The sequence below is a fragment of the Simochromis diagramma genome, unplaced genomic scaffold, assembly GCF_900408965.1.
Source record: "Simochromis diagramma unplaced genomic scaffold, fSimDia1.1 OVJJ01000341.1, whole genome shotgun sequence".
Taxonomy (NCBI): Eukaryota; Metazoa; Chordata; class Actinopteri; order Cichliformes; family Cichlidae; genus Simochromis; species Simochromis diagramma.
In genome coordinates, this window is record NW_024386788.1 from 92,962 (window position 1) to 107,067 (window position 14,106).

General features: G+C 40.4%; 1 long non-coding RNA gene across 1 annotated transcript; it reads left to right on the forward strand.

The window, feature by feature from the left end:
• Positions 1–648: 648 nt before the first annotated feature.
• Positions 649–13,698, forward strand: LOC120728285. The gene is made up of 3 exons (XR_005694685.1): positions 649–659; positions 2,876–2,878; positions 13,558–13,698. It is a non-coding gene; the product is annotated as an uncharacterized LOC120728285 (long non-coding RNA).
• The last annotated feature ends 408 nt before the right edge of the window (positions 13,699–14,106 follow it).

Sequence of the window (14,106 nt, forward strand, 5' to 3'; positions counted from 1 at the left end):
CCTTGGTTTTTCCACACGCTTCTTGCGACCCTGTTGACTATTTTGAATGAACCGCTTGATTGTTCGATGATCACGCTTCAGAAGCTTTGCAATTTTGAGACTGCTGCATCCCTCTGCAAGATATCTCACTATTTTTGACTTTTCTGAGCCTGTCAAGTCCTTCTTTTGACCCAGTTTGCCAAAGAAAAGGACGTTGCCTAATAATTATGCACACCTGATATAGGGTGTTGATGTCATTAGACCACACCCCTTCTCATTACAGAGATGCACATCACCTAATATGCTTAATTGGTAGTAGGCTTTCGAGCCTATACAGCTTGGAGTAAGACAACATGCATGAAGAGGATGATGTGGACAAAATACTCATTTGCCTAATAATTCTGCACTCCCTGTATAGCTTTAGAAAAATTTGCATAAGAAGCACTTGCAGCAACAAAAACATAATATTCCAAACTTGCAGCAAAAAAAAGATAATATTCCAGAAACACGCTTTGCCGATGTTCATAACACTTCTTACGTTGGCATATACATGAGTGCAAATTATTGCATGTCCGCCATTACCTGCCCGAAACCGGAAGTGACGTCATTTTTGTGGGCCTTATAAGCCTATGTTGATGTTCATAAAAGTCATGTGCATATTAGTATTGTACAACACTTTGGTCTACTAGGTGTGTTTTTAAAGTGCTATATAAATAAATGATGATGATGATGTTTGACTTTGTGCTTTTCCGTATTGTTTCTGGGATCCTTAGAACTGAAATTACACCATTGGAAATATTATAATGCATCAAAATAAACTATTTATTTTCATTTTTCCTGTATTATATAAAAGGACTGTTACAGATGAACTTGGATACTGGGTTTTGCTGGGTAATATGACCAAGATACAGTCAAAGGTTGGCCATAAGATGGACTTCTCCTCTTCAGCTGCCCAAAAAAGGCTCTTGATCAAAACATAAACAGACCATCCGTATGGAAAGGTAAAACTAGCCGTCAACAAAAAAAGAAAAATCCTACCTGCTACTGTGGAAGTTGTGACTGCCATAGGGCTTTGGAGCGTGATGTCACGGGGGTGGGCGTGGAAAGGATTTTGGGCTGATGTGCCATTTTCCGGGTCCAAACAAAGAGCAAGCGAAAAAGGAGTGAAGGCACACACAACAGCCATGGTTCGTACTTGCTGTCTTGCCGGCTGTGGAATAAGCTTAAAAAGGGTTTGTCTTTTTTATTCTTTCCCAACCTGGAAGCATCATGAGGGAGCTTATATGGCGGACCTTACAAAACGAAGGAGTCTAGCCTGGATAGCAGCCATGCGACGGCTTGATATCCAGTTTGCTTCCATCTCCAGATATCGGTTGGTGTGCTCCAGACATTTTTACTCCGGCAAGTTCTGTATGTTCATATCACTCTTTATAGCTTAATAATATTATCGTTGGGGTTCTTGAAGGTTATAGAAATTGCAAACAAACATAGAATTGAGTGACTGTGGAGACATACGTGCTATGTAACGATTTGCTAACTCTTTCGCACAACTGTAGGGAAGCCTGCCTATGAAATGAATCAAACAAATCCAGACTGGTTACCAACGTTAAACATAGGGCACTCCGAAATCCGAACGTGAGGGTTAGGGTCAGGGTTAACAAGATACGTGAAGATATCGGGGTAGGACAGTGGCGGTAAGTACTCTGGGTCTTTAATCCACTGCCGTATTTCATAGTCCACACCAGAGGCGGAAGCAGACATCTGAAACACCCGGGGCTTAGCCCTAAAGGGTAGTATGGATGTGGGATTCTTTTTTTTGGGGGGGGGGGGGGGGGGGGGGGGGTAGACATTACTGAAAGATCAATTGGAGCATAACTGAGCCACTGTGTGAGAGCTGAGCAGCAAAAGGAAATTAAGTGAGGGTAGAAATGAGTGAAAGATTAATAGGCTTTATTATGAATTTTGTTCAAAAAAGAATGACTTCATATAGGAAAATATATATATCACATATGCAGGACACCTTAAACTAGTATTTTAATTAAGCAGCAAGGCAGAACAAAGTTGGGGCTGCATCAAGACACGAGGACTAAACCCCAATTCAACCAGACCCAGAACTGATCCGGAATTAAAACAGGACTACAACAGTTCAAAATCAGGACCACTTAGGACTTAACCAAGACAGAACCAGAATCAGAACTAGATGATAGTAGCACTAAAAATCATCATAGACCCGTTTATATAATTATTTAACCTTCATAAGCCTGCATAACTTAATAAATATATAACTTGAAAAATAACAAACCTGAAAAGAAACACTAGGTACGAGATACACAAGTACCTATGATACAGATTTTGGTAAACAACCATTTGACTAACATGTGTTTCTCACCTGCTCTTGTTCCCTTACTGTTCTGTCCTCATTCTTCTCTCTCTCCCTCTCTGTTCCTCTCTCTCCCTCTTAGTGCTGACAATCATCAAATATACAGTTGAAACCAGATATTTACATACTCTTCAGATCAAAACAGATACACTTTTTTTAATTGTAACATCAAATCAGACTACCGTAATTGTCGGGCTATAAGCCGCTACTTTTTGCACAAGCTTTGAACCCTGCAGCTTTTAGTCAGGTGCGGCTTTTCTATGGATTGTCCATGATTTTTATCATATCGTAAGACAATTTGTTTTGTTTGTTCCGCTGTTGTACGGCACTACGTTGCCTGGCGGAAGGGCATGTGATCAGACACACAGTATCGGGGTTCAAGAGTGGTATGTTGGTCACGTGTCCATCCGCCAGGCAACATAGTGCTGTACAAGTAGCACGAAAAACAAACTTCAAATTAAAGCTACGCGTTCAGCGGGAGTCGTGGATGATGTGCGGCAATAAACTTGCGAAAAGCAAGTTATGCTCAATTCCACCGGTGGAATCTGACAGCGTGGAAAAGTGTGAAAACATCCATGATCACCAACGGATGTCGAAGGGCTGGACTGCTGCATGATGGAGAGGAGGACACCACGGCCTTTCTGAGGGTGTTCGACTCCGACACTGACAACAAGGATTTCTTTGGTTTTGTAAGTGACAATGAAGGAAAGAAGCTGAGAGTGGATGACGTAGCCATCCTGAGCCTGTTCGTATCCGACACTGGAGAAGAGGGCTTTGGTGGTTTTAGTGCGCAGGAAGAAGCGAAAGATGGTGGTGAATGACTGACTTTTCTTCTTGTTAAAGCCGTGTCACTGCACCTGAGCCTAAAAGGTAGTCCAATCTATTTTTCTGGTGTGCTGTAGGTTATTGTTATGTACTACATTTGTTACTCATTTATGAAGCACAGTACATGTTTCGTACTTGTAATTACCGCTACTTGTACATATACCTAAAAAGTTATGCAAATATGTATCCATAACTTGTTTTTCAAAATATTAATAAAAGAGGTGTGTCTCCAAACAGCCATCTCTTTCCTGACAATTTGCTTTGTGCATATTCTCTTACATATGATAAGTCAACATTGAAACACCTGCGGCTTTTAGTCAGGTGCGGCTAATGTATGTACAAAACAGGATTTTCCCCTGATTTTAGCTTGTGCGGCTAATATTCAGGTGCGCTTTTATAGTCCGGGAAATACGGTAAATGTTTATTTTTTTAGATTGATAAATATAAAAAACATATTTGTTAACTTTAAGAGTAAATGGAGAAACTATCTGTATTTCTTAATTTTAAATGGCACCAAATTGTATTCAAAATTGAGCCACACTTATGGAGCTCCACAATCCTTTTCCTGGTGTTTTGGTTGACATCTCTTAATTTTCCCATTTCAAAGAAACAGGCTCTGTGTTTTGTCTTATATGCATCCACAGCTGTTCCACCAATTTACTCACATGGACTCTACTAACCTATCAGAAGCTTCTTCAGCGCAGAATGGAATCGTCTGGAGTTTTCTTATTAATTAACAATAAACTTACTGTATATGTACTCCTAAATTTGATGAAAGTGATAAAAAATAAACAGCTCTGTCTCTCTTTATTCTGACATTTAAGTAATTCAAAAGATATTTCAATATTTATTTATCTAAAACAAAACAAGTTTACTCTAAATTGATGTTGTACAGTAAAAAAAATGTTCTTGTGTTTTCCATAAATTGTATGTAAATATCTGGTTTCAACTGTGAATATACTGCTGTGTATTGAAAGTCCTCTTGTTTTGCATAGATATACTGAACAACATACAAAGCATAATATATAAAATAACATCTACCTGAGTTTTTTCTTTGAAAGAAGCTCCTTATGTCCACTCTTGTATATCAGTGCATTACTGAAACCGATTTATTTAGCCGTGGAGGGAAACAACTGAAAATATGAAATAAACACACATAAGCTAAGACTCTCTAAAGAAACAGCATTGTTGTTGTTCGGCTTTTCATTTCGCCATTTGTTGATTAACTTGAAGAGCAAGTACACCGTCATATTTACATTTTTTGTACAGTATGAATGATTTACTTTGGTACCTGGTCAATCTTCAGTTCTCCTCTGTCTGCCTAGCTCCGTTTCTCCAACAGCGCACTTGCAGTAGTGATGTGTCGGTCGCGAATGAAATGGCTCTTAGAGCCGGCTCTTTGGAGTGAACGATGCGAGCCGGCTCCTTATTGGGAGCCTCTCTCTCTCTCTCTCTCTCTCTCTCTCTCTCTCTCTCTCACTTTTTTTTTCAGCGTCACTCCGCACACGAGCCTTGTGCTTTGCGCTGGAAAGAGGGGGGAGGGGCAGTAGTTACACTGGCAGTAGCACAGGAACAGAGCCGGAGGGAAACAGCCAGGGACATCAACGTCACATTAGAAAGGTATAGTAATCATCCAAAACTATATTCAGTTGCGGATGATAAAGGATTCAGAAAGCTTATTCATGCAGGCCCAAATGGCAGAGAATATGCATGTTCTTTTTGTTTTCATATTTTAATTTATATTTAATTGTGTTGTGGTTTGCAGTGTTTTGTGTTCTTTCACTTTAAATTTGTTTAAAAGGAAAAAAGCTGAAAATTTAAATAGTTAAAAGTTGAAATGTAAATAGTTGGTTTTTGTATTAAATTATTTATTTATTACATTTTGTGTGGAGTGAATAAATAAAAGTATATTTACAGTGGCCCCTAGAGACAAAGCATGTAAAAACTCCAAAACACGTACAAAACACAACAGAAGTGCTCCAGGATGCTCGGGCGCAGTGTTGAGCTTTTGTTACCTAGTGGCCACACAAGCCAGCAAGTACCAACTTGGTGTGTGGTAGTAACAGGTAAATGAACTTTTCTTTTTTTTTTATTATTTGAATATATATGAGTGCTTGTGTATAAATACACAAACAATACACACATGCTTTCAATTGTGTAATTTAAGTGATCTAGGTAGCGTTTTTGAAAGTTCAGTTAACGCTAGAAATGTGTTTTGGAGTTTGTACATGTTTTGTCTCTAGGGGCCACCGCATATATTTATATATAAACATATATAAATAAAACCACTTCTTTTTTTACAGTAGTAATTCCTTTTGTGCATAATTTTATATTATTGTTAATAATAAATTAATTATAGCAACAAAACAACCTGAAGAGCCGGTTCGGAGCCGAAAGAGCCGGCTCTTTTTAGTGAGCCGAGCTGAAAGAGCCGGAAATCCCATCACATCATCACTGCGGGGCGATTGTGGCTCAAGAGTTGGGAGTTCGCCTTGTAATCGGAAGGTTGCCGGTTCGAGCCCCGGCTTGGACAGTCTCGGTCATTGTGTCCTTGGGCAAGACACTTCACCCGTTGCCTACTGGTGGTGGTCAGAGGGCCAGTGTCGGCAGCCTCGCCTCTGTCAGTGCGCCCCAGGGTGGCTGTGGCTACAATGTAGCTTGCCATCACCAGTGTGTGAATGTGTGTGTGAATGGGTGGATGACTGGATATGTAAAGCGCTATATAAATACAGGTCAACAATCATGTTTTTACGGTCTCAGCCTCAGATACTCAACAAATCAAACAAAGCTCATAAAAAAATCAACAGATGAACAAAAACAGTTTTGTAATAGAGTGAATTGTTGCCCCCCAGTGGTAAAATACAGAAGTGCCTGTTACAGGGCTAGTTCTTGGTTGACCAATATATAACAACAAAAAGAGTAGTTTTCTGCACGCTAAGAAAACAACAAGTTAGTGTGTGATGTCCTGCTGTTCAATAAAGGCACCTATCCACGTCCTTCTGTCCTGATCTTTTCAAAGAGCCTAATCCAGAATATCACAGTTTCTCTAAATACAGGCCATTTACCATTCACTAACTCGCAGGCAGTAGCTGCCCCGTCCTGCTTAGTGCCTGAGCTCAGATCATACCAATATTAGGGGGGGTTTACGCACAGTCGTAAACACATACACATACACAAATCCTGATTTACAAGTACAAAATATTTATGATCACATTTTGAGCCCATACTTGAGCTTTGCCAGAAAATGGCGCGTCAGGCCAAAATGCTTTCCACGCCCACCCCTGTGACATCACGCTCCAAAGCCTCCTTCTCAGCAAGCTTCCACTACTCTCACCCTGGAGTTGCGCTCCCCCACTACCTGTGGCTTCATGTCCTGGGGTGGGGGTTGGTTGTTCTCCTGCCCTGCACCCCATCCTTTTGTTCATATTCCAAGACTATTTTTCTTTATGTATTCTTTTCCCCCAGCAACCGCCATATTATGATGTTGCAAGCAATCACAAACTCTACAGTCTGTCTAACTCCAATGTCTACCAAGCAATCTATTATTCTCAACAGAGCTAAACTCAGCATAAACTGAACCCACATTAAAGTTAGCTCGATGCTTACCTTTAGACGAGCCCACAAACCGAGAGAAACTCCGTGATAAAGCTGGAACACTTTCCAAACACAGGAAACAGATCAGGGAGCAGAGACCCACGTGGTTCACGCTGATCTCAGCTAGGATCCAGGAGACAAGGGTGTTCAGATCGATGCAGATATCGATCCAAACGTTGGTAGTGGTATATGTTCCAGTAAGTTTACTACTTTACAACCGTTTCATAAAAAAGCAGCTCTCTCTGCTCGACTCCTCTCCTGCACACACAGTTTGCTCCGCCCCCTTTATCTGACTCCGCTGTGATTTGTTGCTGTGCGGTCACGTGACTCAGCTGCACAACGTAACCCAGTGGAGTGTTATTTCAAAAGTAGCGCCAATCTCCTTTTCCTAAACTCTTTTCCTTGGCCTCGATGAAAACGTCATCGTGGGGAGGACAATATGGAATCAGAACGATGCCACCTTGAAGCGAAACCGAAAAAAAATATTGTAACTGAAATAAATGTACTGAAAAATCTTGTTTTGAAACCGAAAAAAAATTGATAGTGAAAAACAATTAATTGAAACTGTAATTTTTTTGTTTTCACTTACAATTTTTTTTTTCGATTTCACACCATTTTTCAGTTTCAATCCATTTTTGTCATCCACATTGTCAGATGTAGCCCCCAAAATCTTTACATACTGTAGTCAAACACCTGTTTAAAAAAAAACAGTTCTTGATCTTACGATTCTTGCAAATTACAGGCCTTTCTTCTAACTACCTTTTCTTTCCAAAATTCTTGAAAAGAGAGTTGACAGTCAATGAATGACCTTCCTGAAAAAGCAAAATGTTTTACACATTTTCCAATTTGGTTTTAAACCCTTTCATAGCACTGAATCAGCCATTTTACAAGTTTTTAATGACATATTTTTAGCCACTGATGCTGGGGACTGTGTTGTTCTTGTACTTTTAGATTTGACAGTTGCATTTGATACTGTGGACCATGCACTTTACTCTGTCATTTGGAGCACTGGGTGGGCACTTGAGTGGTTCAGGTCCTACTTGGCGGGGCAAACATTTTGTGTCAGTCTCTGTGACCATGTGTCGTCCTCCGCTCCTCTCTTGTGTGGTGTCCCACAGAGCTCAGTTCTAGGCCCCCTTCTCTTTTCTTTGTATCTGCTCTCTCTTGGATCTATACTGAGAAAACACAGCATTGCATTTCACTTCTATGCTGATGACTGTCAGATATATGTCCCTCTACAGAAAAAAGGCACATATTCCATACAACCATTACTTCAGTGTCTTGATGACATTAAGGCTTGGATGTCTCTTAACTTTTTAAAATTCAATGATAAAAAGACTGAGGTGATGATTTTTGGTAGCCTCCCTGAGATGCCAAATGTATATTTAGATTCCTTGGCTCGGTATGTTAAGCCAACTGTCACAAACCTGCTGGTCAAAGTGGACTATAATGAGAAAAGATGACATTATATGCCACGGTAAATGCACTGCCTAATTGTTACCTCTCCCCACTGCCTTCAGTGGCAGGCAGCAGGAAATTTTAAGTTACAAATCAATATTGTCTGCATGGACAGATATTCCACATTCCATATATCATCATTCAGGTCCTGCATCAATACATTTCCATATTTTTATATCTATAAAAAAAAGCTGACACTTGCTAGACTCTATCAAAGGTGTGAGCATCACAGCAGATGCCTTTGTGTCGAAGTAGCTAGAATAGAATAGAATAGAAAACTTTATTTGTCAATTTCTTCAAATGTACTTGCCATACAAAGGAATTGAAATTACGTTTCACTCTGTCCCATGCGTAGACATTGACAACAATAAAGTGCAGATGCACAACAGCTGAGGATAAAACACTGAAAAACACGAAGTTGATTTTCCTGGCCTGGGATTTTATAAAAATATTCAGCAGTACATTGAAAACGAAAGAAAACCATTAATCAACATATGAACCTTAGCTGATGCTGCTGAAGTGAAGCAGAGCAAAGTTACAGAGGTTTTATTAGAGACACGGCTAAGCGTTTTGAAATTTCGCATAATTTTAAAAAGTTTGAATTTGTTCAGTAGCCTATTGAACAGCAGAAATGAGACTTTCTTTTCAGAATTAGGTAAAAGGGAAAAAACAGCGGCCGACAGCGCTGTAAACAACGGTAGACTTGTGCGTAATAAACAAGCGAATAATGCAGAAAACAGATTTTTTTGATGGGAAACTGTTCTTGAAGTACACATAGACAGAAAGACAGAGGGAGAGAGGGGGAGAGAGCTGTGCATGAAGTGTGATTTTATTGTTGTGGAAGTAAAACAGCAAAAGTCAGAGGAAATTATCACGAAGTTTATGTGAAGGGTTGGATCTTCTTTAGCTGCTGGTTTAGTCAATATTGTTTGGAGAGAGAAAAAACCTGCAGCTTCAGAATCTAGTGGAAAAAGGGCGTGAACTCAAAGCACGGACCCACCGAAACATCAGCGAGCTGTCGGCTTTCAGCCCCGACCGTGTCCGTGCTGTCGTGAGAGAAAGGCGACATGTCGCTGATTCTGATCCGTCGGTGGATCCACGCTTTGTGTTTACGTCTTTGTGCAGAATCGTGTTCCTGCTCTCATTTACTATTTCAGCTGTTTGGTTGTTGTTATTTGTTGAAATTTTCTGAGGTTTAACCTGAAATTCTGGCATTTTGGTCAAAATAAATTTGTATTAAAAAATCAATTCAGGATTTTAATGAATCGATATCACATTATCCAAGCTAGAACCGATTTTAATTGATAAATCGATAATTAAAAACCCACCCCTATACATAACTTTGTGGACATGTAGCCAACAGTAATGTTATAACGTTCTTTGCAGATATATGAGTGATCTAAAATTTTATACTTGCTGTTTTTAACTTTTAACAGTTCTTTGCTGCCACTGTGAATATTGTGTTCTTTCCCTAATTAAATAAAGGTTACACAGCATCACTGGAAAACAAAAAAAAGTATTACATGGAAATACAGCCCAAAACCAGTTCAGCTTGAGTTTCTTTTTTCTGGACATAAAGTCACAGCAGGTGTTGTTTCAAAGCTGGTGGACAGATTTAGTTCATTTTGGAAGCTTTAAGAGCAACTGCTGTGAAAACATTTGTAGTTTTGAGAGAAAAGGATTTAAGAGAAGATTTTACCACAGCAAAAGTTTAAATATGAATGAAGGATAGAAATTTAACTGAGGTGAAACATGCAATGAATACATAAAAAAGAAGTTAATTTTGGAAAAGCTAAAAAAGTTCAAATAAAAGAAATGATTTACATATCCATATTTGATTTTTGATAGAATACCAGTTTGGTTAAAAAAAAGAAGAAAGAAAAGACATTCCTATAACTTTAATAGTACAACTACTAAACACTACTGTGTCCTAAGGGAACAAAGGTTAAAATGTAACAGGGATAACATTTTAGAGAATAAAAATCCCTCAAAGGAAAAAACATAAACTTGATATACATATCTATTAGGGGTGCAACGATATTCGTATCGATATTGAACCGTTCGATACAGTGCCTTCGGTTCGGTACGCATATGTATCGAACAATACAACATTTGTAATTTATTTTATCAATTTTCCTTCTGACAATGCTGTCTGTTTTGAGCGCTCAGTGAATCTGTGTTCGACTACTCCGCCTAGGCTGCACTGTCGAGCGCAGATCCACTCTGCGCTCAACACAGACAGCATAGTCAGAAGGAAGAGCACAGGGCAAGCTAGCAAGACAGAAGTTAAGCTCTACTTGCAACAGGCAAATTGAACCTCATTCAGATCTGGCGTTTGGAACTATTTTGGTTTTCATGTGACGTATGAACCTGAAGGTAAGCGAGTCATGGACTAAAGTAAAACAGTATGTTGGATGTGCCATGCAATGCTCAATTGGTGTGAACTAGTGTGTTAGCGCAGTTAGCTCGTTAACGTGTTTGCCGTCTAGCCCCATGCACGGAGCGATCAGCGGTAGCTTGTTAACGGAGATTTGCCGTGTTGTGGCGTTAAGGTCATTTCAACGAGATCAACCTGAAAGCACTAGTGGGAACACAATGAATATGACTGCACATTTACGCCGACATCATCCTAGTGCAAAGACAAGTGGAAGCAGACAAAAAAAAGCAAGCATGCTACTAACTTTAGCCGAGTCATTTAGACAGCTGTTAGCACATGATTCTCCTTATGCTGCTGAGAATATAGCCCTGAAGAAGCGGATAGTATAGCTTTTATTTTGGAAAGAGCCATTTCTCTGTAATAAACTCTCTTTTCCAAAGATGAGTGATTCCTCAATCAGATACAGAGCTCGCAATATCGCTAGCCCGACGTCCCGGAGCTAGCGATTTTTTCAGTCGGGCTACCAAAATCTATCTCTGCCCTGCCCGTCGGGCTATTGTAGGAAAAATATATGTCAATGCTTTTGCATTCTTTCAGAAATGTAGCTGGGTAATTATGTCATTGGCATCGGTGAGCCACTGTCAATATGTGACATATTGAAGTCGCGTTTGAATTTGCGCTTGTTTTTTTGCTTTCACTTTGCAATCGTGCGAACTGTGTATAGAGAGCGACAGCACTGATCTGTGAGTGATGATAATTTGTGCACCAATTCCTCTGACATCGTCTTATTAATCGTTAGCTTACTATGCAAACATGACAAGTGAAATCTCCCGCAGCAAGCTTAAACATGTGAGAGGTTGATCGCGCAGAGAATCGCTGAGCTTACAGTGGGGCAAAAAAGTATTTAGTCAGCCACCGATTGTGCAAGTTCCCCCACTTAAAATGATGACAGAGGTCAGTAATTTGCACCAGAGGTACACTTCAACTGTGAGAGACAGAATGTGAAAAAAAATCCATGAATTCACATGGTAGGATTTGTAAAGAATTTATTCGTAAATCAGGGTGGAAAAAAAGTATTTGGTCACCTCAAACATGGAAAATCTCTGGCTCTCACAGACCTGTAACGTCTTCTGTAAGACACTTTTCTGTCCCCCACTCGTTACCTGTATGAATGGCACCTGTTTGAACTCATCATCTGTATAAAAGACACCTGTCCACAGCCTCAAACAGTCAGACTCCAAACTCCGCCATGGCCAAGACCAAAGAGCTTTCGAAGGACACCAGGAAAAGTATTGTAGACCTGCACCAGACTGGGAAGAGTGAATCTACAATAGGCAAGCAGCTTGGTGTGAAAAAAATCAACTGTGGGAGCAATCATCAGGAAATGGAAGACATACAAGACCACTGATAATCTCCCTCGATCTGGGGCTCCACGCAAGATCTCATCCCGTGGGGTCAAAATGATCATGAGAACGGTGAGCAAAGATCCCAGAACCACACGGGGGGACCTGGTGAATGACCTGCAGAGAGCTGGGACCAAAGTAACAAAGGTCACCATCAGTAACACACTACAATGGCAGGGAATCAAATCCCGCAGTGCCAGACGTGTTCCGCTGCTGAAGCCAGTGCATGTTCAGGCCCGTCTGAAGTTTGCCAGAGAGCACATGGATGATACAGCAGAGGATTGGGAGAATGTCATGTGGTCAGATGAAACCAAAGTAGAACTTTTTGGTATAAACTCAACTCGTCGTGTTTGGAGGAAGAAGAATACTGAGTTGCATCCCAAGAACACCATACCTACTGTGAAGCATGGGGGTGGAAACATCATGCTATGGGGCTGTTTTTCTGCCAAGGGGACAGGACGACTGATGCGTGTTAAGGACAGAATGAATGGGGCCATGTATCGTGAGATTTTGAGCCAAAACCACCTTCCATCAGTGAGAACTTTGAAGATGAAACGAGGCTGGGTCTTCCAACATGACAATGATCCAAAACACACCGCCCGGGCAACAAAGGAGTGGCTCCGTAAGAAGCATTTGAAAGTCCTGGAGTGGCCTAGCCAGTCTCCAGACCTCAACCCCATAGAAAATCTGTGGTGGGAGTTGAAAGTCCGTGTTGCTCGGCGACAGCCCCAAAACATCACTGCTCTCGAGAAGATCTGCATGGAGGAATGGGCCAAAATACCAGCTACTGTGTGTGCAAACCTGGTAAAGACCTATAGTAAACGTTTGACCTCTGTTATTGCCAACAAAGGTTATGTTACAAAGTATTGAGTTGTATTTTTGTTATTGACCAAATACTTATTTTCCACCCTGATTTACGAATAAATTCTTTACAAATCCTACCATGTGAATTCATGGATTTTTTTTTCACATTCTGTCTCTCACAGTTGAAGTGTACCTCTGGTGCAAATTACTGACCTCTGTCATCATTTTAGGTGGGGGAACTTGCACAATCGGTGGCTGACTAAATACTTTTTTGCCCCACTGTATGTGAGTGAGCGTGTAAAAGCATTTCAGTTCTGCTGAGCCAAATAAGACAGGTCAGGGTGAAGAAGTGACAGCCAAAGAAAAGCTTACCACAAAACGGAGAAGTTATGACAAATCAGACTATAAGGCAAAAAGAAAGTGCAGCTTTATGGTTTCATGGACAAAAGAATTTCTGTGGCTGCAATATGATGAGCTAAATAACCAGGGCTGCACATAAGTGGTCCGCAGGTGCGCATTCGCTGTCAAAATAAAAAACACGCACAAGGGTTAGGGTTAAATTTAAAAACTGTACTTTTGAGTTAAAATATATATTTATAATTTTAATAAATGACAAATTAAAAATGCATGAACATTTTTTTGTATCGAAAAAATATCGAACCGTGACACCAAAGTATCGAACCGAACCGAACCGTGAATTTTGTGTATCGTTGCACCCCTAATATCTATACATGCAGCTTCCTAAATGTAACATTCAGGATTATTCACTGCAGCTCCAGAAATCAGAGCTACCTCATCAGATCCAAGTGTGACATCAGCTGACACTCTTTACAGGAGATTCCATCTGAACTCTGTGGAGCCTGATCTCAAGGTTTTTAAGTCTGAGCCTGAAACCAGAAGAGGATCTTTCTCTCTCTTCAGATTCATTGTGATCCAGTGATTTCAGTCCTGCATGATCAGGCTGATGTTTGCACAGAGCAGACAATTAAGTGAAGGTTTTTGCACATTGGTAACAGTGAAACAGTTTATTTACAGTGTGGGATCGTTTATGTTCGGAGTATGAACTGAGATTCCTGAAGCTCTTGTCACACTGGTCACAGCTGAAGTTCACTTCCATGTGTGTACGTTCATGTTTGTTACGATGACCTGATTGTGAAAAGCTTTTGTCACAGTGTCTGCACTTGTATGGTGTCTCTCCTGTGTGGATTCCCTTATGCTTTTTCATTGAGCTCACGTCCAGTGGTGAAGGATGACCCACACTGGTCACAGATGTGCTTTTTGACCCC